We start from the raw sequence: 25,768 nt of genomic DNA, 5'->3' as shown, positions 1-25,768 counted from the left end.
AACTGAAAAATATAAGAGAGAAGATAAGGGGTCCGGCATAATCATCGCCATTCTAGAGGTGCTCAAGGGTAGCTGGGAATGGACTATTCACTATGTGCCTAGAGAAAAGAATTTTGCGGCAGATTGAATGGCCAAAAGGAGTCTCAATCAATCTCCAGATATGAATATCTTTCATGATCCACCTCCTGTAGTTAAAATGATACTCAACGCAGATGTAGCTACTGTGGCGTTCCCACGCCATATCCTTTGCCAGTTGGGTTCCGTATTACAAAACAAATAAAAAAAGGAAAAAAAAAAAAGAAAAAGAGAACGTGTTTTGATTTTGGATGTTGTTTGCTTGAATTTTTTTTCATTTTCAGTTCATTTTTCTTTATTTATTTATTTGTCTGAGAAACTCAAGAGAATGATGAAGGAGGGATGTGGAAATCAGATTTTCTCAATCACCAGATTGAACATTATTAAAGAAAGGAGAAAATTTCATTTCATTTTGTTGGATAGAAAAATTATTTTTAAAAATTTTTTAATTAAATGTATTTTAGTATCTTCCAAAGACTTCCACATTGACCTTCAATTCTTTTTTTTTTTTTTTAATTTTCGGGGACTTGGCTCTTTCCTTAGCCATTTATGCTTAGCGGCCATTTTGCTTGACAGCATTATTTTTATTGTTGATGCCTTTTTGCTCTGCAATTACAAATTACTTTTCGTTTTGTTTTTTGAATCTTTGTTGCAGATTCCATAGTTTTCCTTTATGTCCTCTCTATCTTATGCCTTCTTGATTGGCATTCATTTAGATGTATACTTACTATTGAATCAACCATTATATTGTTGGATTGTGTTTGCTGAATATCGATAGCTCCTGCTACAACAATCAGTTTTGAATATTTCTAATGTTTACGGGTAATTGATGATTTTTAGTTTTAGTTCTTTTTGTTGTTGGTGGTGTGGGTTTTTTCGGGATAGACTATCATAATTGGACTAGGTAAGATAGATATACAAGGATGGTTTTTTTGCTTTAATGATGGTTTAAATTGAATGAATAACTGTTTTGTAGATTAAATTACTTTCAAACCATAAGGTTTAGTCGACATGTATGTCTTTTTACTTATACCTTGCCCAAAGTTGGTTTTTTTTTTTTTTTTGGTTAAATAAAAAATGACATTTCAATTATACACTTTTTATTACTTTAATACGTAAGTAAATAAAATTATCAGTTTGATACTTTAACTTTCATTTTCTCATTCACTTTGGTACATGAGATTAATACTGTCAATCAATTTACTAACATATCATTAATATCAAATAAAATATTGTCATGTGTAAAAAAAATTTAATCGGTGTCACTCATCAATGCTACGCTAATATTTGTCATAACGTATAGATCGTGGACCTACTGCTAGACTTGAAATAAAAAGGAGTCATCACCAATATTTTTTGGTTATGTGTGATTGGCCACCTGAAATTGATCTGCAAAACAGAAGTTAGGTTCAGAAGTCGATTGTGCATGGAGAAGGTTACAGCACCCCTAAAATGCCCATCTAAGAGATGATAACAATTTGATTTCAAATTATCCAAGCCTTGCTCATTTTTATAATTTACCAAATAATTTGATAATGAGTAATTAATTTTGTTATTAGAAAGAATTTTTCCTTTTTTTTTTTTTTTGAAAATATGTTTCCAAAAAAGATATAAGTGGTAGAGGTAATTTTTGTTATTATTTTTTTTTTACATTTCCTTATTTTTTATATATTTTTTAAAAGAAAATAAAAAATAAAAAAGGGTTAAAAATAAAATAAAATCAAAAAATAAAATAAAAATGAAAAAAAAAACCTGCAATCGGGTCGAGTCAGGACACAGGTCAACGCGCGAGTCTTCAGGTCAATGCGCGGATCTTGGCTTACCAAAAAAGCATCGTTCCAGGCAGCTATATAAACCAATTTCCACGCCTTTGCTTCAGAATTCCTTTTGCTCTCTCTCTCTAGATCGAGAAGCCCTGCCTTTTCTTTAGAAATCTCCATCAAAAACTTCAACCGAAGCCAAAAAATTCATCGATTTCTGAAAAAATTGTCAAAAAATTCAACCGAAAACTAGAAAACCGTTGGTTTCTGGGAAGTTGGCTAGAATGTGATTAGAAAATTCAATCGATCATTGAAAACTTCATTAGAAAATTCATACATCACTGAAAAATTTAACCAAACCTAAAAAAACTCCAAAAAAATTTTCAGATGATTTTAAGCCCTCTCTGAACCTTTTACAACTCTGAATTCACCCCAGAAACTTGAATTCACCTCCAAAATCCACAAATTAACTCCAAAACCCCAAGATCAAATCCCAAAAACCTCTATTGCCAAAATTTTCTTAGAATTTCTCTAACAATTTTCTCTCCATTCTCCTTATGTTTTCTCTATGCGTTCTTACTTTGCAGATTAGGTCCAATGTATAGGCAGCTTGGGATCAATTCGAAAAACAGATAGACTCAATCCTAGGCTTGATTCCTGGGATTGCATTCTGTCCAGACTAGATTTTAGGTCTAAAATTTTAGTAGTATTAATTTGATTCTATGTTGACATGAAGGATTATGATCCTGATCCCCATTCACGTGCAGATTGAAAAAAAAAGAAACAAAAAAATAAATAATAATAATAATAATAATAGTAAAAGTATTTAATTGGACCATAATGGGTTATGGCGGGCCTGACCAGAATGGGCCTAATTGGGCATAGACCAAAATGGGCCTAATTGGGCTCAAGCCAAAATGGGCCTAATTATGCTCGGATAAAAATGAGTGTCTACAGCTGTCCCTCTTTACACATCTTTGTTAGATAAGGATGCTGCAAAGACTTAGACACCCACTCTAGCCTCAATTTTGAAAAACGACAGGGACTGAATTAAGGTCAAGTGACTGAGATTAAATCACAAGTTAAATGAAACGCTCAAGATCGAATCGAGGTAAAAAATGAATAATTGGGACGAAACCACAATCATAAAAAATGATTTAGATTGAGCCAAGATCAAGCGACCGGGATGAAATCACAAGTCAAAATAAAAAGACCAGGACCGAGTCGAGGTAGAAAATGAATGATCGGGATAGAACCATGAATCATAAGAAATGATCTGGACTGAGCCAAGATCAAATGATCGGGATGAAACCATGAATTAAAATAAAATGATCAAGACTGAGTCGAGGTCAAAAAATGAATGATCAAGATAGAACCATGAATTATAAGAAATGATTTGGATCGAGCCAATATCAAACGACTAAGATGAAACCACGAGTCAAAATAAAATGACCAGGACTGAGTTGAGGTTAAAAATGAATGACCAAGACGGAATCATGAATCATAAGAAATGATCTGGACTGAGCCAAGATCAAATGATCGGGACAAAATCACGAATCAAAATAAAATAACCAGGATCAAGTCGAGGTCAAAAAATGAATGATCAGGACGAAACCACAAATCATAAAAAATGATTTAGACTAAGCCAAAATCAAACGACCTGGACGAAATCAAAAATCAAAATAAAATGACCAGGATTGAGTCGATGTTGAAAATGAATAATCGGGATGAAACCACGAATCATAAGAAATGATTTGGATTGAGCCAAAATTAAACAATCAGGATGAAACCATGAGTCAAAATAAAACGACCAGGACCAAGTCAAGGTAAAAAATGAATGATCGGGATAGAACCATGAATCTTGCAAAATGATCTTGACAGAGCCAAGATCAAGTGAATGAGATAATACAAATGCATGCCTTATCTAGGATACAAATAAATTTTTAATTGTGGTACTAAGGCTTTTGAATTCTCATTTATGTACACCTTTAATAGAGAAACTATCAAATATCATTCTGCATGTTCACCTTTACTGTGCATTTTAATAGAGAAACTTCCCTGTACATTTGGCAAATAAGCTATTTTTCATTAACCTGGAGGTGCATTTTTGGCAAAGAAACCATCTTTCATTAGCCTGAAGTCATGCAAGGAAACCATTTTTCATCAGCCTGAAGGCATGTTTTTGGTAAAGGAACTTTTTCATTTGCCTGTCTGTTAAAAAAAGCCACAAAAGTCAAATTTCCTTTTTTTTTTTTTTGTAGGGCTCATATTTTGCCTTTATCCACTTCAATCCTTCAGAATAACACACTTTTTATGATTTTGTTCAATTATTAATCATTACCCCAATTTCAAAGCATGAGGATGCAAGTTACGTATTTCTTTCATTTATGGCAAGACATAAAGAGCAATGTATAGGATTTAGAGAATGATAGGATGGTTTTCATTTATTTGGATAATTAATTACAAATGATGGTGTAAAGGAAGAAGAATGTACAAGGGTGGTTATTTTGGGGTAGCAGTGCCCCAAGATAAATGATTAGATAATCATGATAATAAATTTCAGATCTTCTTCAAAAACTCAATCAAAACTTGATGCCCCCACACTTTGAAGCTTTTCAAAATTTATCGTCCTTGATATGCCAATTTTAGTTGCCTTTTAGATTTCTAATCCTTCTTTTAGTTCAAAGTTGCCCTTTCAGGTTTTCAACTCGAATCTCTCCCCCTTTTTATAGTTTAAATTGCCTTTTCGGGTTTTTAATTTGATATTTTTCTTTTTTTTTCTTTTTTTGGAAAGTCAAGCAAAATACTTCTTCACTACGTCTGAGTTGACAGGACTAAAAAGTTCATCTCTATCCATCTCCAACAAGATCAAGGCTCTTTAAAAAAAAGTTCTTTTTACCACATAAGGCCCATCCTAATTTGGAGTCCATTTTTTTCTATCATCATGATGACTTTGTAAAATCCTTTTCAACACCAACTCTCTCTCTACTAACGAGGTCTGATCTTTTTATCATGAGCTCTCATCATTTTCCTTTGATATAACTAGCCATGGCATAGGGCCATCAACCTCCTTTCCTCAATAAAGTTTAATTGCTCATAGTGTTTTTGAATTCATTTAGCTTCTTCTAATCTCATTTCTCTTAAGACCCTTATAGGTAGGATTTTTACTTCTATTGGCAATATAGCTTCGATCCCATAAACAAAGGAGAAGAGAGTTGCCTCAGTAGAGGTACGTACAGAAGTTCGATACCATGTAAAGCAAAAGATAATTTCTCGTGCCAATCCTTATACATTTTATTCATCTTTTCCATAATTCTTTTAATATTCTTGTTTGCCACTTCCACTGTCTCATTCATTTTTTAGCGATATGAGGCTAAATTATGGTGCTTGATCTTGAACTGAACACATAATTCTTACATCATCTTGCTATTCAAATTTTTTGCATTGTTAGATATGATTATTTTTGAAAGCTCATATCTATAAATTATTTCTCTTTTGATAAATTTAAAGACCAATGATCTAGTCACTGCTGTGAAGGAGGCTGCCTTGATCCATTTGGTGAAGTAGTCAATCATTATAAAAATGAATCTATTTCATTGAAAGCCTTCGGTGTAATAGGGCCAATGACATTTATGCCTCATATAGAAAAATGGCCAAGGTGGTGCTATGACATACAAAGCACTAGGTGGAGCATGAATTTTGTCAACATAAATCTGGCATTTATGGCACTTTCGAGCATAATCGATGCAATCTTTTTCCATTGTCAACTAATAATATCTAGCTCGCATGACCTGTCTTGCCATCATATGTCCATTTGCATGTGCCCTACATACACCATTGTGCATCTCTTCAACAATTCTTTTAGCTTTAGATATATTTACACAATGGAGTAATACTTGGTCTTTACCTTTTTTACATAAAATTTCCCCATTTAGAAAGAATCCCATGGCCAATCTTTGTAAGACTCTCTTATCATTTTCTGTTGCTTAGTTTAGATACTACTAATTTTTTAAATACTGCATGATATCATAATACCAAGGGCAGCCATCCTCCTTTTATTCCAAGTTGGCACAATGTATTGGCATATCTTTGATATCCAACTTGATAGGCTAGATTTTAGCGGTATCATTGATTTGTACCATAACGGCCAAGGTAGCCAAGGCATATACAATCTAATTTTTTTCCCAAGGCAAGTGTTCAAATCGAATTATTTTAAATCATTTGCATAGCTCTAAAATGTATTTTTGATAAGGGATGAGTTTGGAATCACTTGTCTTCCATTCACTTTTTAATTGATAAATGAGTAGAGCTGAGTCTCCAAACATCTTTAATATTTTAATCTTCTTGTCTAAAGCTGTATGTAGCCTCATGACACAAGCTTCATACTCAGCGACATTATTGGTATAGTTAAAATTTAATCTTGCTGAACATGATAGTAGTGCTCCGTTGGAGATATCAAAACTACTATAATCTTATGCTGTATGGCATTAGCGGCCCTATCAAAATACATCCACCATGTTTCTTCATCATCATCATCTTTTTTTTATTCTAAGATGGCCATTAATTCTTCATATGGAAAATCAAACTTCATGGGTTCATCATCTTCAGCGGTCTTTTCTGTCAAGAATTCAACAATGACACTTCCTGTGATGGCATTTTGACTAACATATGCTATGTCATATTCAAAAAGTAATACTTGCCATGTTACAATTCTTCTTGATAGTGAAGGCTTATTGAAGATATATTTGATGGGATCCAATTTAGCTATAAGCAAAGTAGTATGGTACAACATGTACTGCCTGAGCCTTTTAGCCGTTTAAGCCAAAACATAACATATTTTCTCTAGTGATGAATACTTAGACTCATATTCTATGAATTTTTTGCTCAAATAATAAATAGTTTTTTTTTATTTTACTGGATTTATCTTGTTCGCCCAACACATATCCTATCGAGCCCTCATGTACCACTAGGTATAAAATTAGTGATTTTCTTGGGATAGAAGGTGTTAATATTGGAAGATTTGATAAGTATCGCTTGATCTTATCGAAAGCTTCTTCACATTGTTCATTCCACTCCTTGGGATTATTCTTTTGAAGAAGTTCAAAAATGGGGTCATATTTAAGGGTGAGTTGAGAAATGAATTGAGAAATATAATTCAATATGCCCAAGAAACCGTGAACTTTCTTTTGCATACTTGGTGAAAATAGATTCTGAATAGCCCAAATTTGTCTGGATCTACTTCTATCCCTCTTTCGCTGACTATAAATCCCAACAACTTTCTTGACTTGACTCCAAATGTACTTTTAGCTGGATTCAGCATAAGTTGAAACTTTCGTAACCTTTCAAATAACTTTTTAAGGTTAATTACATGATCTTATACTTTTCAAGACTTGATAATCATGTCGTCCACATACACCTCAATCTTCTTATGCATCATATCATGGAAGAGTGTCACTATAGCCCTTTGATAGGTTGTCCCAGCATTCTTTAGCCCTAAGAGCATAACTTTATAGTAAAAGGTCCCCCACATGGTGATAAAAGTAGTCTTTCTATGTCATCCGAAGCTATTTTTATCTGATTGTACCTAGAAAATCCATCCATGAAAAAGAATATTGAATGCTAGCCCATATTATCCATCAAAGTATCGATATGTGATAAAAAAATTATCCTTAAGGCTAGCTTTGTTCAAATTTCTATAGTGTATACACATTCGTACCTTGTCATCCTTTTTGGGAATAGGTACAATATTAGCCACCCATTCAGGATACTTGACCACTTACAAAAAGCCTGCATCAAATTACTTTTTAACTTTTTCTTTGATTTTCAACAGCATCTATGATTTCATTCTTCTTAGTTTTTGCTGTATCGATTTGCATTCTGACTTCAATGGTAACTTATGCTTCACTATTTCAGTGCTGAGTCTAGGCATATCTTGGTAAGTCCAAGCAAAGACAATCATAAATTCTCGGAGTAAATCCTCTAACCGCTGTCAATCAATAACTGAAAGTGAAGTATCAATCTTGACTTTTTTTTTATTTTCGAGATCACCCAAATTGATCGATTTGATCACTTCTTGATGAGACTTAATAGATTTATCTTTCTATTCAATTAGCCTCATTAAATCTAAAGACAAAGTATATTTCTTAGAATCTTCTTCAGTATCGAGTTCATCGGTATTAATTAAATTTTCAAAGTTATACCCCAGATTATTATTATGATTATCTTTGCATTTATTTAGGGACCTGAAAGTTAATACAATTGGAAATATTGGCAAGAGATTTTGATGGTGAAATGAATAGAATGGAAGAAATGAACAAAATGCATGCTCGTACTTTTATTGAAATAATGAAAAATAAAAGACCCAAACATGAGATTTCATCCTAATGCTTTTAGGCATAAGTGATCAAGATATGTGATTACATTGAAGGAAAATTAGAAACAATAGGTATTTGGATGACCCTCCAATTTTACAATTCATATCCCGACGGGCAAGGGTAAACCATGGCTTCCATCATCCACCATATGAATGGATAGCTTGGTAAAAACTTCCTCTCACTTTGGTTATTTTTTTGCATCCTCTTCAACTTTTGGAAACATCTATCCTCTAAGAGTGAAAATCTCATTTAAGTGAGGAACAACTATCAATTCATTCTTTGTCTTATTGTTGAGGCTTGGTACTCCCTCCATCTCATAACCTAATCCTGTTCTGCCACTATTATCCTCAAGCTTTGGAAATTCTCTCATCCCTTGAAGGTTCTTACCCAAATCAAACCCAATACTTCAACCCTTATTGACCATCTGATTAATCATAATTTGACTAGATTTAAGCCCTTCACCCAACTCATTAACAGGTTCAAAAGATCTGTATGAGCACTTTAATGATTTTTTTTGTCACTTCTACATATAGGGCATTTGTGGGTTGGGTTACCAGCAAATCTTTCTCCCTAGCCATAATCACCAATTTCCCTTCTACATTGAGCTTGATTTTTTAGTGCAATGAAGAAGGAATAACGTCTGCCTTATAGATCTACGGTCTTTCTAATAAGCAGTTGTATGACAAAGAAATATCCATAATTTAAAATTTTATATTGAAAATGCATGGGCCAATTTGTATAGGTATCTCAACATCTCTTAATACTTCTCGTCTAGTCCCATCTAATGCTCAGACTACCATTTGACTGTTCTGGATATAAGACATATCAAAAGGTAACTTTGCCAAAGTGGACATGGGCATAACATTGATAGCTAACCCATTATCAACAAGGACCTTAGCTATTATATGGCCTTTGCATTTAATAGTGATATGCAATACCTTGGTGTTTCTTTTACCTTCTAGTATAATCTCATCATCACTAAAGAAGATATGGTGTGGCACTATCAGATTACCTTCCAAATGATTCACATACTCTACGACGACATTATGGGCCACATAAGCTTGATTCAATACCTTTAACAAGGCATTATGATGTGGTTCAGAGTTCAAGAGAAGTGATAATAGAGAAATTTTGATTGACATCTTATTCAATTGCTCAACCACAAAATACTCACTGTGTTTGACTAGTTTTAGGAACTCGCAAGCCTTTTTTTAATCACAAGTTTTCATGTACCTTTCTTTGAAATTTTTGGTTTAGTATGCTTTTCCTTCCTTTTTTTTGACTTATTCAAGGTTTCTGAAGTGTAACATCTCCCACTTCTAGTTATGCCTTTTACTCCTATTATATGGGTAATTTTAACTTTTGGCACATCTTTTTGCTATCATTGAGTTGTTATTCTATATTCATAATTCCAAGGCACTACTTTGTTATCTTTATAAGGGAATGGATATGAAACCTTGAGGGATATTGATTTGGGAACAAACTTATTCCCAGCCAATGATGACTTTTCTTTATAGCGTATAGTGACAGGTTTTGGTACCTACCTATCTGTCATAGCTATCTTGATGTCTTTTAAGACTTTTGACTTTTTATATAGCTCTATTTGGTAAGAGTCCATCAGTTTTTGAACTTCACCATAGAATTGTTTGTAGACATCGATCGAATGACCAGATGCCCCACTATGATATTTACACCTTTGATTTGGTATGTGTTTCACCATATGAGCTTATGGAACCACTGGTTGTATCATCCTAACCATAAATAAGGCTTTATATAGTTGGTCAAATGGCATTTTAAACTCTTCTACCCTCTTCTTCATATGTTTCTCATTTTTGCCTAAAGCATTGACTGTATGGCTGGGTAAAGGGTTCTCATTGATGCTAGATGCAAAACCCCCATTAGTATCAAAGCTTATCAACCTTTCTTTAATCAAATTTTATACCTTATAGTTAAAAATGATATAGTTTTTAGTACAATATCTTGCCATTCTGAAATGATAGTCACAATGGGCATTGGAGTCATATCACTTAGGGTAAGAAGGTTCAAGTGGTTTTACAGGGACATGAGCTATTAAATGGTTTTTGTAGACTCTTGATATAGCTCTGTGTAACTTATAGGTATAGGGTCAAAAGTTGGTATTTCTTTGGTTCGTGTTCTCTGATATTATTTATGATGCTGATTGGATGAATAAAAGAGCTAAAAGAATATTGATAAGATGGTCGAGTAGTTGACTGGTATGGAGATGCAGAAGTATGACTTACTATGTGATGGTATGTGAGGTAAGTAGGCTGAGAGTAACTTCTAAATTATTGCCCCTCAAGACTTACAGCCTGAGTCTCACTTTTTTTTTGGTGCTCTCTTGAAAGACTCACCTCCTTCGAGCTTGCCATTTTTTATGACATTTTTAATGATCTCTCCCGAAATCACCATGTTTGTAAAATTTTTAATTACATTCTCGATCATCTTCTTATAATAAGGTGACTTTAAAGTGCTTATAAATAACACAATGGTTTCTTTCTCTATTAAAGGGGGTTGTACTTGGGCAGCCATATCTTGCCACATTTAAGCATATTGTTTGAAGGATTCAGACATCTTATTTTCCATGGCTTGTAAAGAAAGACGGTAGGGAGCCATATCAATGATGTGATCATACTGGTTGATAAAAGATCTGGTCAAATCTTTTCATGTCTTAATACGAGTCTCATCTGGTTAGACATATCATCTAGTTGTAGATCCAATCAAATTATCTTGAAACACGTGCATAAATAGTTTTTCATTACTGGCATGTGCCATAATTTATGACAATATATGATGATATGTGTGATAAGACACTTGGTATCATCGTACTTTTCAAACTCTAGTATTTTAAATTTTAGTGGCATCACTACATCTGGTACTAGGCAAAGTTCCACTGCATCCATGGATCCATAGAAGTCTATTCTCTCTATAGCCCTTAGTCTTTCTTCAAGTTTACTCATAGCTTGATCAGTTTTAGAGTCCTCTAAGGGCATAAATGCCTGTGGCTTTTCTTTCTTTTTTACTTCATCTGTAATAGGGAGTTGAATAGGCTCAGTTACTTTCTTGACAAAGATAGGATTATCATAGCTTTGGACATTCTCATGATCTGGTGTATAAGTTATTCCTAAGTAGTTGTACTTTGAAAAAACCATCTGTTGAGGCTGAAAGAACGATGAAGTTTGATTTTATGATGGGCCGAAACATGGAGGATATGTCGAATTAATAGTTTCCTGTGAAGTATCTTCTTCCACTAATTTTCCCCTATTTATCTTTTCCAAGGCCTCTAGAATTTGGCTCAGCTTTCCTTCTAATGCTTCTTGGGCTTTCTTTATCTTTTTAAAGTGACTTGTATTATCTTGTTCCATCTTTCTAGCTCAAGTTCGAGTGTTATATTGATGAGAAGCTATTTTTGCACCTTAGTATCATAATTAAAGATTTAATGACAATGCTATGATAATGTATGCATGAGTGAATGTGATGCAAATGAAAAAAAGCAAAAAATAAAAGAAAACAAAAATATTTACCCCTTTAAAAGGATCCAACAAAAAAAAACTTTCATTTATTCCATAGAAATTTATTTTACATCAAACCTAATATTGTTCTTCTATAAAAATGCCTAACTTGCTCATAATGATCCTTAGCTCTCTCAATAAAGTTCAATAATTTTTGTTCATGCTCCCTTGCTGGTGTGATCAAAGCTCTCAAAGTCTCAGCCTTTTCTACCATCTCGCTTGCTTGGATCACGACCTTGCTTATCTGAGCAGTGAGGTGCTTTATGTATTTCTGTCTTCCTAACCTTTTTCTTTTATCGCACCACACTTGATGAGATAATTTCTTGTGCTTTTCTGTAAGGGTTCTAACATAATTTTTTCATTCTCTTAGCTTCAGCCATTAGTTCTTCTGCATAACCTCTATGAAAGCATTTTCTATGTGGTCGTTCTCTTTTTTAACTCTTCATTTTCATGAGCCAACTCAGTATTGTTTATTTTTTTGGCTTGCACTTGTATGCATAACCTCTTATGCTCCTATTGTAACTCTTTTAGCTCTTTTAAGGCGTCATCCCGTTCTCTAACAATTTTTTAGGCCTTATTGTATTCTTTGAAAATTTTATGGGCTTGGACTTCTAGTTTCTTCGTTTTGTTTTGCCATTGGTCCTTTTCTTCCTACAACTTTTAGACCTCTTGTCTTAGTTTCTTCTTTTCCATCTCATGCTCTAATTCTGAAAGTTGTTTATTAGACTTTTGACCCACTGGTAAGTGATGATCCTGAGGTTCAAATGTAATCTCCTTACCTCTCTTATCTCTCCAAACCAAATACCCCTGAATGACTCGATCAGTGAATGGTCATATGCTTACTCTCTTAGGCTTCTTCCATGCTTTAATTATGCTTTCAATCTTTTAGAAGGGTTCAAGCTCCTTATATGAGCAGTCGAATTGATCGAGCTTGTGGGTCATAGGAATAAACTATTCAGCTCCATGTTGCCTCTTTACCATTAATGGGGCATAATTTGTTATTCCCCATAGGCCTAGAAGTGGGACCCTGTCTCATCTCTACATTAGTATAGCATAGGTTCTCTGCCCATCCATAGAGCTAACCATCTTACGTTACTAGCAATGAGTTTTTGTAGTAGACATTTTCACTTCTTTTGAGTTCTTACATCTGTCCAAATGCTCTGATAGAATTCTCTAATAAGATTCTGAGTGTGAAAATAAAGTTTGGTAAAGACACTTTTCTTGCATTCAAAATGGCTCTTCATCCTTACATATAATAAGGGTATGCAACCCATGAAACGTGCTTTGCCCATCTGCTTATAAAAACTTAAAGATCTGATAGTTTTTGCCAGAATAACTAGTGAAGGGTTACAGTTTTTTTCAATCTGCTCAAACAGATCCACCACTTCTATCTCAATATGTCTTAAGACCTTGGAGAAGATGACCAACCTATATATGGCCAGAGCAAATGCATTCATTCCCTTGTCATCGTCTGGATCTTGATAATGAAATCTCAGAGGACCCCCCATGGAATACCTTTGTGATCATCTTTCTCTCGAATGTATGAATCTATAGTCTCTTTTCCCACCCCTAGCATTTGACTAAGCTTCATGTGACTTCTTAATTTATGTTTCTTCATGTATATTCTGTCTGGATACAATAGATGCATACCCATCAAAGTCGAGTACTCTTTAATTATTGGTATTAGATCAACCTTATTAAAGATAAAACACTGGTATGAGGGATCTTAAAACTGTATCATTGCCCTAATTAGTGAGTAGTCAACTCCACTGATAAGAGATATGCTGTATGTCCAAACTTCTCACAGTAGGCCTCCTACCTTGAAGGGGTCATACTACTCCATATGTCTGAGAGACTTTTTAAGTTATTGTGCTTGAGGAGTAAGTGGACTTTTCCTAATAATGTAAGGACATGGCCAGGTGGCAAACAGTATCCTTCTTCCAGCTGTCTCTTTTTTTATTCAATCTTCACCTTTATAGGAGAATCACATTTGAACAGCATAGATGGACACAAACCTAACATTTTATGAAATCCATGAAGTCTTTTGTTGAAATATCTTTGGGGTAAGAGTACTATGTAGTTTGTGAACATGTTCATGAATATGTGCAAAAAGAAATAAAAGAAGATAAAGAAATTAGTTAGTCACTTCAGTTTCTATAGAACATAATAGTTAGGATAACAACATAACCTAAAATTTTGGGTTATATACAAAGGGTGGGAAATAAGCTCTATCTAGGTTGGCCTTCTAAAGTCAACTATATGTGGTTTGGGTTAATTCTAAAAGGTTCCTAAATTATTCCCTACATCACGGTCCATTACAGACTAGTAAGGCATCGTAATCCTCACCCAACATAGGCTTTTAAGCGGAAAAGGTTCAATCTAAATGGGAATGTTTCACAGGCCCATATGAAAACATAAAATCTCATAAGGGTATAGGTACTTCACTCCTTCCTAAGGGTAGAGCCTGGGTGGAGGGCTTATTTATGCACATGCAAATGAATGACAAATATAATAAGAAGATATTTAGGCAAATATAAATATTGAATAATAGGGCAGATAAATAAATAGTAATAAAGTAGATATAAACAATGGAAATAAGTAAATTCAAATTTGTTAGACAAGGCCTGGATAATAAGAAATCTTTTACTGGCTTAACTCTCTCATAATGTCCCCAGTGGAGTCGTCAAGCTGTCATAACGTATATATCCTTGGACTTACCACTAGACTTTAAATGAAAAAGAGTCGCCACCAATCTTTTTTGGTTAGATGTGATTGGTCACCTAAAATTGATATGCAAAACAGAGGTCAGTTTGGAAGTCGATTGTGCATGAAAAATGTTATAACACCCCCAAAACGCCCATCCAATGGATAGTACCAGTTTGATTTCGAATTATCCAAGCCTTGCTCATTTTTATAATTTGCCAAATAATTTGATAATAAGTAATTAATTTTGTTATTAGAAAGAATTTTTCCCTTTTTTTTTAAATATGTTTCCAAAAAATATATCAGTGGCAGATGTAATTTTTATTATTATTTTTTTACATTTCTTTATTTTTTTATATTTTTTAAAAAAATAAAAAAATAAAAAAATGGGTTAAAAATAAAATAAAATAAAATAAAATTAGAAAATAAAATGAAAATGAAAAAAAAAAACCTGTGATCGGGTCAGGTCAGGACGTGGGTCAGCGTATGGGTATTTGGGTCGACGCGCAGATCCTGACTTACCAAAACGGTGTCATTTCAGGCAGCTATATAAGGCAATTTTCACGTCTTTGCTTCAAAATTCCTTTTGCTCTCTCTCTCTCTGGACCGAGAAGCTTTGCCTTCTCTCTAGAAATCTCTATCGAAAACTTCAACCAGAGCTGAAAAATTCATCAATTTTTGAAAAAGTTGTCAAAAAATTCAACCGAAAATTGAAAAATCATCGATTTCTAGAAAGTTGGCTGGAATGTGATCAAAAAATTCAATCGATCGCTGAAAACTTCATCGAAAAATTTATACTTCGCCGAAAAATTAAACCAAACCCAAAAAATCTAAAAAAATTCAAAAAAATTCTCAGATGATTCTAAGCCAACTCTGAACCTTCTACAATCCTGAATTCACCCCAGAAACTTGAATTCACTGCAAGAATCCACAAATTAACTATAAAACCCCAAGATCAAATCCCAAAAACTCCTACTAGCAAAATTTTCTCTCCATTCTCCTTGTGTTTTCTCTGTGTGTTCTTGCTCTGCAAATTAGGTCCAATTTATAGGCAACCTAAGATCAATTCAGGAAACGGACATAATCAATCCCAGGCTTGATTCTTGGGATTACATTATGTTGAGATGAGATTTTAGGTCTAAAATTTTAGCAGTATTAATTTGATTCTGTGTTGACCCGAAGGATTATGATCCTGATCCCCATTCATATACAGATTGAAAAAAAAAACAAAAAAATAAATAATAATAATAATAATAATAATAATAATAGTAAAAGTATTTAATTAGACCAAAATGGGTTATGGTGGGCTTGACCAGAATGGGTCCAATTGGGCATGGACCAAAATGAGCTACATTGGGCTTGAGCCATAATGGGCCCAAATAGGTCGGACAAAAACGGATATCTACAGTATTAAAAGAAATTTTCAAAAATTTTAAAATATTTTTAAAAATCCTAAAATGATTCTAAAATAATTATTAAAATTTTAAAAAATGAAATATTTTTAAAATTTTTTTAAAAATTACAAATTGAAATATTTTTAAAAAATAAAAATTAAGGAAACTTAAAAAATATAAAATATAAAATTTTGATAAAAAATCCAAAAAAATTCAAAAAAAAAATCAAAACTTAAAAATATTTAAAATATAAAATATAAAATACAAAACTTTTTTAAAAATCTAAAATTTAAAAAAATTTTAAAAAAGTTTTAAAAATTTTTGAAAATTTTTATTTTTTGAATCTTGCAATTTTAATTTTTTTTATATATTTTTGAATTTTTTATAAAAATTTTCAATTCTTTTGGATTTCTATGAAATTTTTAAGTTTTTTTATTTTTCAGAATTTTTAAAATTTTTAAAAATGTTTTAGATTTTTAAAATTATTTATTTTTTCAAAAATTTTTAAAAAAATTTCTAATTTTTTTTTAATTTTCAAAAGATTTTATTTTTTTTTCAATTTTAAAATATTTTCAAAAAAATTATGGATTTTTTTTAATGTTTAGTTTTTTCAAGTTTTTGTATTTTTTTGAAATTTTAAGAAAATTTAATTTTTATTAAAATTTTCATTTTTTTATATGTTTGTATTAAGCTTTTCATTTTTTTTTTTATTTTTAGAATTATCGTAATTTTTATATATTTTAAAAATATTTCATATTTTTTAATTTTTTAACATTTTTTAAAAAAATTTTTAGAATTTTTTAGTATTTTAAAATTTTTTTTGAAATTTTCTTTTTATGTTGATATGTCATTAATTGAACTATTTTTATATGTGTTAGCATCTCGTTAGATATTTATGCTGTATCAACATTAAAAACTAAAGACATTAGTTCAAGATACGAACATGATAACATAGTGACAGTTAAAGTGCTAATGTGATAGTTTTTATTTTTTTATGTACCAAACTAACAAAATCTATATAGTTTCAAGGCCATTATTATATTTAACTCTTTTTTTCTTTAAATTAAGTATGTTTGTGAAATATACAGTATGTATATAATTTGGATTTTTATCATATGTGGTGTGGCTTCAAGTAACATAAATAATAGGATTTCTTGTTGTCTAGCTATTTAGTTTTTAGCTTAGAACTATAATTCTATATCATAGACAATGATTTTGATCCTTTTTTAGGCTGCTGTGGTTACAATGTAAGCCCATCATGTTGCTCTGCCTAACTTGATGTACAAAGACAGGTTTTTCATCCAAAGTAAAGTAGTTCCTTTTCGGACAATTGAGGAAGGCACTACTCCCGAAATGGTAAGAATTTTATGATGCAATGATTGTTGTTTGTGTTTCCATGAATTTTTATTATCTTTTATTGGCAGCTTGTTCTTAAGATTGTGGCAAACACGAAGCTAAAAGTATTCCCCTGTTTTGGCTATAATTAATGGAGAGTTGAACCAAGATACAGGTTATGAAAATTCATCTCCAAGGGATAATCGAGTGGAATTAAAAATACATCTCTACCTTTGAGGGTAAATGCATTTTTTATATTGTGGTTGTGCCTATCATAGAGTTGGCTGCAATTGTTCCCTCACAATTTGCCTTTTATATTTTGAAATTAAAAAAAAAAAAAACCCATTTAGCAGTTCATACCAGTTGTAATAAGGCAATTAGAGGATACTTTCAAAGATACCATTATGAAGCAATAGGAATGATCAAAACAGCCAGTTGTAACTCTTTGCAAGAAAATTGGATTTGTTTAGTTGATGAATTAGTTTAAGTTCTTGTCGGCAGAGTAAACTTGGGGGGGAATTTTAATATGACTGTAAACTAGGTGGACTGTGGCCTTGATGGGGTTTGAATATGCTTAAAATTGGAGTGTTGATTATGCTTATTGAGTCTTTCAAGCTCTATAACCAACCATAGGATCTTTGATTTAATCCAACTGATGGTTTAATTCATTGTTGGTGAAAGTGAATAAGTTGACTTCAACCTATTCACAACTTCCTTATTCCTATTATTCTGTGCAAAGAGTCCTTGCACAAGTAATTTGTGATGATGGAATTGAAAACTCTCCTTACGTGGTGAGTTTGGACACTAAAAACCTTACTTTATTTCTCTTTACTGCATTTTTGTTTGTTATTTATTAACAGGATTATTTGCTTTCAATTTAAAATGAGAGAACCAGAAAAACATTTAAAGAGAAACATTTATGATTAGGGGGAATAGATTCTGCGTATGCGATATAGCTTGAAAAAGGTCTTCACCATATGAGTTTACTTTTGACCATGAAACTCTGATTGTGAACCCAACTCTATCTTTCGTTGTCCAAGGGATAGGAGGGGACCTGGAAAATTTTGAGGGAAGATTTTGACTGATATAAGACGAGCATATTTGAACATGTTTATGGGATTTCAGTATTTAAGAATTTGTGTTTATGGGATTTTAGTATTTGAGAATTTGTTAGGGATAAGTTCTGTTTATGATATTAGTGAATTGAGAATCATTGTGAATTCAAATAGTGAAGAGGAAAGATATCTTTTTTGGTTTTTTATATTGGTGATTGTATTAATCTGATTATGGCAGCTTCAGTTGGTGCAGACTAGAGTTACACTCATGGGAAAAAAAAAATGATAAGAAGGCAATTGTTGGGCAAGTAAGATGAAGTTGAGTCATGTGGTGATTGTTGTATTGATGATCAAATGAAAGGTGAGTTGGGAATTTATTTAAATATTGGAATGATTTTCATGCTATTACAGATTTGTTATTTTGCAAGTCTTTATTATTGTATTTTATATGCTGCTAGCCTTTGTCGGTAAGTGCTTTATTCCTAAAATGCTACAGTTTCAAAAATCATTAGGATGATGTTTCAAAGTTACTAATACCGTGCTGTACAATTGTTTATATATATTTGATGTGTTCCTGTATGATATTCATGAGCAACGAAATTTAAATATTAACATTGTTTTCAGCATTAACTGTTACTCATTCTTGAAAGTTGAATTTGCATTTCAGCATCGAAATTACTTATATATTTTTCATTTTTAAAGATATATTGTTTCTTTTCGGAAGAAAAAAATGTGTTGCTTTATCCATTAAATTTATTTTTCTCAAATTCTAATCATGAATTAAAAGAATTTTAATTTTTTGAAAATTTCAAATAAAAACTAAAACAATATATCAAAATATCATGAAGCATACATTAAAGGAATTTAAGTTTTTAGTGACATTTTTTTTAATATTTAATGACGTTTATAAATACTATTAAAGATTTTCAGCGTTTACGAAAAATACCAATTAGTGTCGGCTATACACATATAACAAAGATGAATTTTCTAGTATGTTAAAAGAAATTAGTCCACACCCGTGTCTTCTCCCTTTCTCTTTTAAGTTCTTATTTCTCGCAATCCTCTGTCACAGACTGAATGTGACTTACTAAAATGAAAATAGAATTAACAAAGATAAGAAGTTTAGAACGAGAAGATAGAACAGAGAAAGAAGAAAAAAAGCGTGAGAGAAAATATTTGCTTCTATTATTCATTTCCTAAATTGGTTTGTTACAAGGGAGCTCTTATTTATAGCCTAACGCGTGACATAATATTCATAATAGAATTTCCACGCCTATGCAAATGCTGACAATCCATAACAAACGTGATGACAACTATTACACAATTTCTTCATAGTTCGCTTTTCATTCAGTTACTAACCTCCCATCAGCTTCCTATTCAGCTACTGACTCCCTATCTGCTTCCTATTCAGCTGTTAATTCCTCTTTTGGTTCTGTTTCTTTCTCTTTTACCTTCATCCCCACTGTCTTCAACTAAGCTACCAGTTGTTTGTTAGAGCCTTTGTTAATGTTTTTCTTAGTAGTTTCCATTACATTACCTTCCCCTTCAAAGGATCCTTGTCCTCAAGGATCAAAATATGGAAATTGGAACCTCAACACCGTATGATCTTCCCATGTTACATTTTCAGGCCCCAAATCAGACTTGGTTACCAATGGTTGAGTCACTGTTTGATTGTTTTTCATCACTATCCTTTTACCAATCACTACAATAGGATATATTAAAGGCTGAACAACTTCATTCACCTCTAGACATATCATTTACAGCTTTCCCAACACTTCAGAATCCTTGCCAACTAGCCTTTGTAACTTCTTTCCAGAAATCAGTTTTAAACTTGCAGGTTTGTTTTCTCCCTTTAGTAACCTTTTGTCCTTCTTTTTGGAAAGTTACTGGCATCTCATTAAAATCAAACACCAATGGGCATATCTCTTCATCCAATCCACTCCAAGCAACATGTCATTACCTCCCTAGATAGAACTCTAAGATCATGAGTGAATTAGTGTCCTCAACTACCGCTTAGCAGTGTTATACAATTTTTTGCTATTTGCTACAGTAATGGCCAAAAGATTGGTGTGTAGCAATTCCGCCCCCCATATTGGAGTAAAAAAACTGCAGGTGTTGCCACTATCAATCAATATAGGCAAAGGCTTCCCCCTATACTACCTTTAATTCTAAGAGTTTGTGTCCCACACTTCCCGTTAAGGCATTAATAGAGATTTCAAGATTATCATCAGCTTGCTCATGTTCACCTACTATATATTGTCCAATGTCATTAATCTTTCCTACTACTTCCCTTGTTTTTTCTGTTAACTCATCTACTGTGATTGAATTAAATTGATTATTCTTACACACATGACCAGGAAAAAGTTTCTCTCCACATTTATTGCATATATTCTGCATTCTTCTTTCCTCCATAGGAGTTTGTCTTCGAGTAGTTGGAGTGCTATTAGGTACCTTTTGTGTGTGGTTCCAAGAGCTACAAGAGGTTTTAGGAGGTTGATTTGTTTTTGGTGCGAATCTTGGTTTGGTGAGTGTTTTGTGATTTCCATTCTCCAATTCCAGAGACAACTCATGTAACTTAGCTTGTTTAAAAGCTGCAGCTAAGGTTAAAGGCTGATTTGCCTTAACTCTAGGTTTAAGTTCATCTTTTAGCCCACTCATAAAGCTGGAAACAAAAAAGGCTTCATCAAGGTAAGGATTAGTTTGAAGCATGTAAGGTGCAGGTTCTTCAAATCTTTTCTGATAATATTTCACAGTAGATTTTTTAGTTATCTTGTTAAATTCCTCTATGACATCAGACAAGTTTTATCACAAAACCTTTAGCATAGAACAGTAACAAATTCTTGCCAAGTAAGCTTAGGGTTCTGCATTAGGTAATCATCAAACCAAACCTTTGCCTTACCAACTAGATATATCGCTGCCACCTCTAATTTTTTATATTCAGCTCTAACAAAAATAGTAAAATATTTTTGACATTTCCTTATCCATCCCCTTGGGTTGTTACCATCAAACACTAGAAGCTCAATCTTAGGCTTTGGAGTAAAAACATTACTACTTATTAATAAACCAAATCCAAGAGTAAGATCATTGTTTTTAACAGGGAACACATTTTGTTGAGAGTTGTTTTGATTATGGTCTAGTTGATATTTGTGTAATATATCAGGTTTATCGGGTTTATAATTATATCTACCATGCTCATCAATCACAGTAATTTCGATTGGTTTTTTATCTTCTCTTCTAGTTGGTAATATAGATGTTGACTGAGAACTGGTAGCATTGATATCTCCTCTTGGATCAATCTGGGTTGTTGATAGTTCTCTCTACAACAGGGATTCAAGCATCTTGTTGATGTTGTTATGATTTTCATCAAGTTTGGCTTCAATCTCCTTTTTCTGCTCCTCCCACCACCTGGGAACTGTAGATTGCATTTTATTGATGTTATCTTGATTCTCAATAAGCTTAGCCTAGATATTTCTTAGTTGTTGTTGAATGGTTTGCAATTGTTCAGATAAGGTATTCATTCTAGTACCTTCAGCCATTGATGAGTGTTTCTTAAACTTTTCCAGCTTCAAGAAATTTGAATCTTAAGGAGATTTGATACCAATTTGTCACAGACTGAATATGACTTAAATGAAATCAGAATTAACAGAGATAAGAAAGAGAAGTTTAGAATGAAAAGATAGAAAGAGAAGGAAGAAAGAGAGCGTGAGAGAAAATACTTGCTTCTATTCATTTCCTGAATTGCTTTGTTACAAGGAAACTCTTATTTATAGCCTAGACGTGACATGACATTCATAACAGAATTGTCACTCCTATGCAAATGCTGACAATCCATGACAAACATAATGATAGCTATTACACAATTTCTTCATAGTTGGCTCCCCATTCAGCTAATAACCTCCTATCAGCGTCCCATTCAGCTATTGCTTCCCATTCGGTTGTTAATTCCTTTTTTGGCTCTGTTTCTTTCTCTTTTAGCTTCGTTCCCACTATCTTCGGCTCAGCTATCGGCTATTTATTACAGCTTTTCTTCTTCACATCAGCCATAATTAATTTGTTAATGTTTGTCATAGCTGGTTCCATCACATCCTCCTTAACCTCAATCCTTTCCCTCTCCAATCCATGTATCAGACCTTTAAATTATCCCCAATCCATTTACAACAATCCATTCTCTCTGGTCTTTGCCTCTATCCAGTCCACTGACCGCATTTTCTTATCTCCTGACAATGTCTTCCTTAATTTTTCTCTCCAAGCCCCAACCCTAACCCTCATCCTCTTTCTCTCATCTCTCAATTCTCGTTATCTTTGCTGTGTACTGTCTGCTATTTTCTCTCAACCTCAAGTCTCACTATTGCGTCTAGTTTGTTATTTCGAATCTCAGAGAATCAATACAAATATGGAAAATTTTCAACAAAAAAGGTTATTCGAGGTGTCGAGTTACTTGTTTATCTTTACTTATGCTTAATTTAATTTTGATTGAGGTTGAATTTGATTGAAATGATGTCTCTGCCAGGATTCAAATTCTCATCCGTATTTTACTCAATAATGATGGCAGATGGTGACGTTTCATAGCGGCTACTCTACTGCTTTTTTAATCCTTGATATCTATTAGTACTTAGTGGAATTTGGTGCGTTGTTGAACAAAACAATTAATTCAAGAAAACATTAAATAAGTACATGGTAGGATGCATATATGAGGATTCCCGTTATGTAGAGGATGATTGTTATTCTTGTCCTATGTTTGTAGTTTTAAAAGTCTCCGTGTTCAGATGCCACTCTTTTTCCTGCTCATGTGTAATATATGTATAATTTGGTGCCATTGGGAGTGAGTTAAAGCTGCGATGATATCCCCAACCACTCCCACAAAAACATGCTGCAAGTTCTTAAAAGGTTTTGTTTTGTTTATTAATTACTCGAGGACAGTAGAGGCTCAAGCATAATGCCAGTTCATTTTATTTATAATGTTCTTCTTCTATATGTCGTACTTAGAACAATGCGTCTTCTCCCGGCTGATCTTAACACCAGAGTTCCATGGTCTTATGTAAGTGTAAATAATCACATTGAGCAAAATATTAGAGAGTGGGATTGTTTTTACAGCTTCAAGGTTGTTTTACATAATTGTTAAACTTTAGTGGAACACTTCATAATTCCAAATTCTTTTCATAAAAGAGAAATAAAAGGATTATTGGAACTGTTTTTTTGGCAGTCTCGTGTTACTAAATTTGTGGTCAAGACAGATGTATAAAGTTTTAAAATTCAAACAATAGATGAAATTCTTTTGACGGAAGAAGGGTGATGTCACTCATTTTGTTTTTTTTCATTTTTTATTCTTTTCAAATGGTGATGTATCCAAAGTTAGTCTTTGTATTATGAAATTCTGAGAGATCCTTTTTGAGGTGTGTCAAAAAGTTTTTTTTTTGTTGTCATTACGCAACTATTAGAAAAGATGACTTGATATAGAATTCAAATTCTTATGACACCAAAAGAATTTATATTTTACAAAGATGCAAACTCACCGGCAATCATAATCATTAGCATGTAAACCATTGCAAATGAGGAGGATTGTATCATAATTTAAGCTCATGCAATCCACGACAACAAATGGGATTCAATTGCAAAGCTTTTGCCAAATAGAACTAATAATGCAATTAAGAACCATTGGAATTCTACATTAAGTAGTTGATGCATGGAGCTAGGTAGGTTTAAACTAGAACATGGTAACACGACCGGTGAGGCAGCCTCGAGAGAGCAAAATCATTCTCAGAAGAAACGCTGTGAGTTGGAGATATAAACTCTTTCAAACATCTTGAAGGAACAAATGTCGTGATAGATGATAGACCCGACTTGCCAGAAGACATTCCGCCAACAAAAGAGAATTAAGATGTCGCTGAATCAAAGGACCATCCTACTCTTTGTTACCCAATTGCCTGTGTTAGTGCATTCAGCCATTATAACCTTCCAAGTAGTTGTAGAATTGAATCTGAAATGTCAAGTACAATCATAATGCAAAAACCTCTGACTCAATCTTCCAAGCCAAGCTGGGGAATTGGAAAACTCCTGGAAGATTTTAGCAATGAACCTATTAGCCCTTAGTAATGTGGGTTTGGTTGCTGTTCAACTCCTTGTGGGGGATCATTCTCAAAGTTCATTATTGGGGCCTGAGTTTATCGACTATGAGGAGTCCCTGCTTTTTCCGCCCGCTACTTCCCCCGCTTTTTCTAAGTCATGGATTGATCTCCATAGCAACTTATTTGAATAATATTGCCCGCATAGAGAGGCCTTGAGAACAGTTGCGTTAGGATAACAAACAATGCAACCGGTCAGCTAATGTCTCAAATTGGCACTTTTGGCATGTAAATAAGGATATTGGATCTATAAGTAAAGAGTGTCCATATGCGCTTTGATGATAGACAAAGCAAGTTGACAGGCATGATGACAAAACTATTACCAACTTAGATGCCTGAACAAACTTTTACAATGCGATCTGAATTAGAGTTTGAGCTAAAACTAATCGATAGTTTATTGTTACTTTTTTTTTTTGTTGTTTTCGACGTGGGAGGAATGGAATATTGTTTCAGTTGCCTTTTTTATTATATAAAACTCCTTTTTGATCTCATGGGGATTCTATTTACCTCTGGCAAAGAGATCATGAGTTTTTGTTAAGGTGTAGATGTAAAATATGTTTCTCAAAATATGTTGATAACTTATCCTGTCAAGGAATGCGATATGTTTACATTAGCTGTCAATTTATCATCACCGTTACACTCAGTCGATTAAAATTTTCGTTTATGAATTTAGATTTGATCCACATTAGTGGACAAAGCTTATTTTAATGAAAATCATGGGTTTGTGGCTGTTTACTCAACCCAAGAACTTGTTTGGAGTATGTGCAAACAAAATATCATGACTGGAGTCTCTTCTCCAGTTTAGCTCTGATGCAGAAGGTTTTGCTATGGTATAGTGCTCAATATGGTGTTAGAACATGGGGTTTGGAAAAACATGAGAAATTGAGAAAAGGCTTTAAGGCATGTAATGGTGTCACTTTTCTTAAGTTTTATTCACCTCCACCATTTGATTAATTGGTATGTAAAAGAGTTATTGACGATAAATCTTGAAGATACAATGAAACCTAATGATTGATTGCATTTTGTATTGATGAAATCAATCAACTAAGCATTCATCGACATAATAGGACTATTGGTCTTCTATAAAAAATTTCTATAACAAAACTTTATAAAACTAATATGAAATTTATTTGAACAATGAAAAGAGAATTTAACATAAATTATTGTATCTGAAAATTATTATTATACTTTTCAAAATCAGAGATCTATTTATAATAAAATAGACATCTCTTTGTATAAACATGACCATCCCAATAAATATTTATTTGCATAGACATAACAGTTTAAATATGTGACTATTTAGACATGCACAATTTTTCAAACATAATTCTTAACAAATAATCATGTATTTTAAATGATTATAACTTTTTACCATCACATGTAATTCATGTGAGATATTATTGTTGAAAATGTTCCAACA

General features: G+C 32.9%; 1 long non-coding RNA gene and 1 pseudogene across 3 annotated transcripts; both read left to right on the top strand.

The window, feature by feature from the left end:
* The first annotated feature begins 16,936 nt into the window (after positions 1–16,936).
* On the top strand, positions 16,937–23,042 carry LOC111294917 (uncharacterized). 3 transcript variants are annotated; one of them, XR_016327613.1, is made up of 4 exons: positions 16,937–17,192; positions 17,261–17,410; positions 18,471–18,587; positions 22,737–23,042. It is a non-coding gene; the product is annotated as an uncharacterized LOC111294917 (long non-coding RNA). The 3 variants fall into 3 exon arrangements; XR_016327612.1 differs by lacking the exon at positions 17,261–17,410 and having other exon boundaries at positions 16,941–17,192; positions 18,465–18,587; XR_002690751.2 differs by lacking the exon at positions 17,261–17,410 and having other exon boundaries at positions 16,943–17,192.
* Positions 23,043–23,216: 174 nt separating this feature from the next.
* LOC111294826 (transcription factor MYB1-like) lies at positions 23,217–25,302 on the top strand (annotated as a pseudogene).
* Positions 25,303–25,768: the final 466 nt, after the last annotated feature.

Source organism: Durio zibethinus, chromosome 14 (assembly GCF_047325235.1).
Source record: "Durio zibethinus cultivar Kanyao isolate XHJ-2024 chromosome 14, ASM4732523v1, whole genome shotgun sequence".
Classification (NCBI taxonomy): domain Eukaryota; kingdom Viridiplantae; phylum Streptophyta; class Magnoliopsida; order Malvales; family Malvaceae; genus Durio; species Durio zibethinus.
This window is presented reverse-complemented; position numbering and strand designations above follow the sequence as displayed.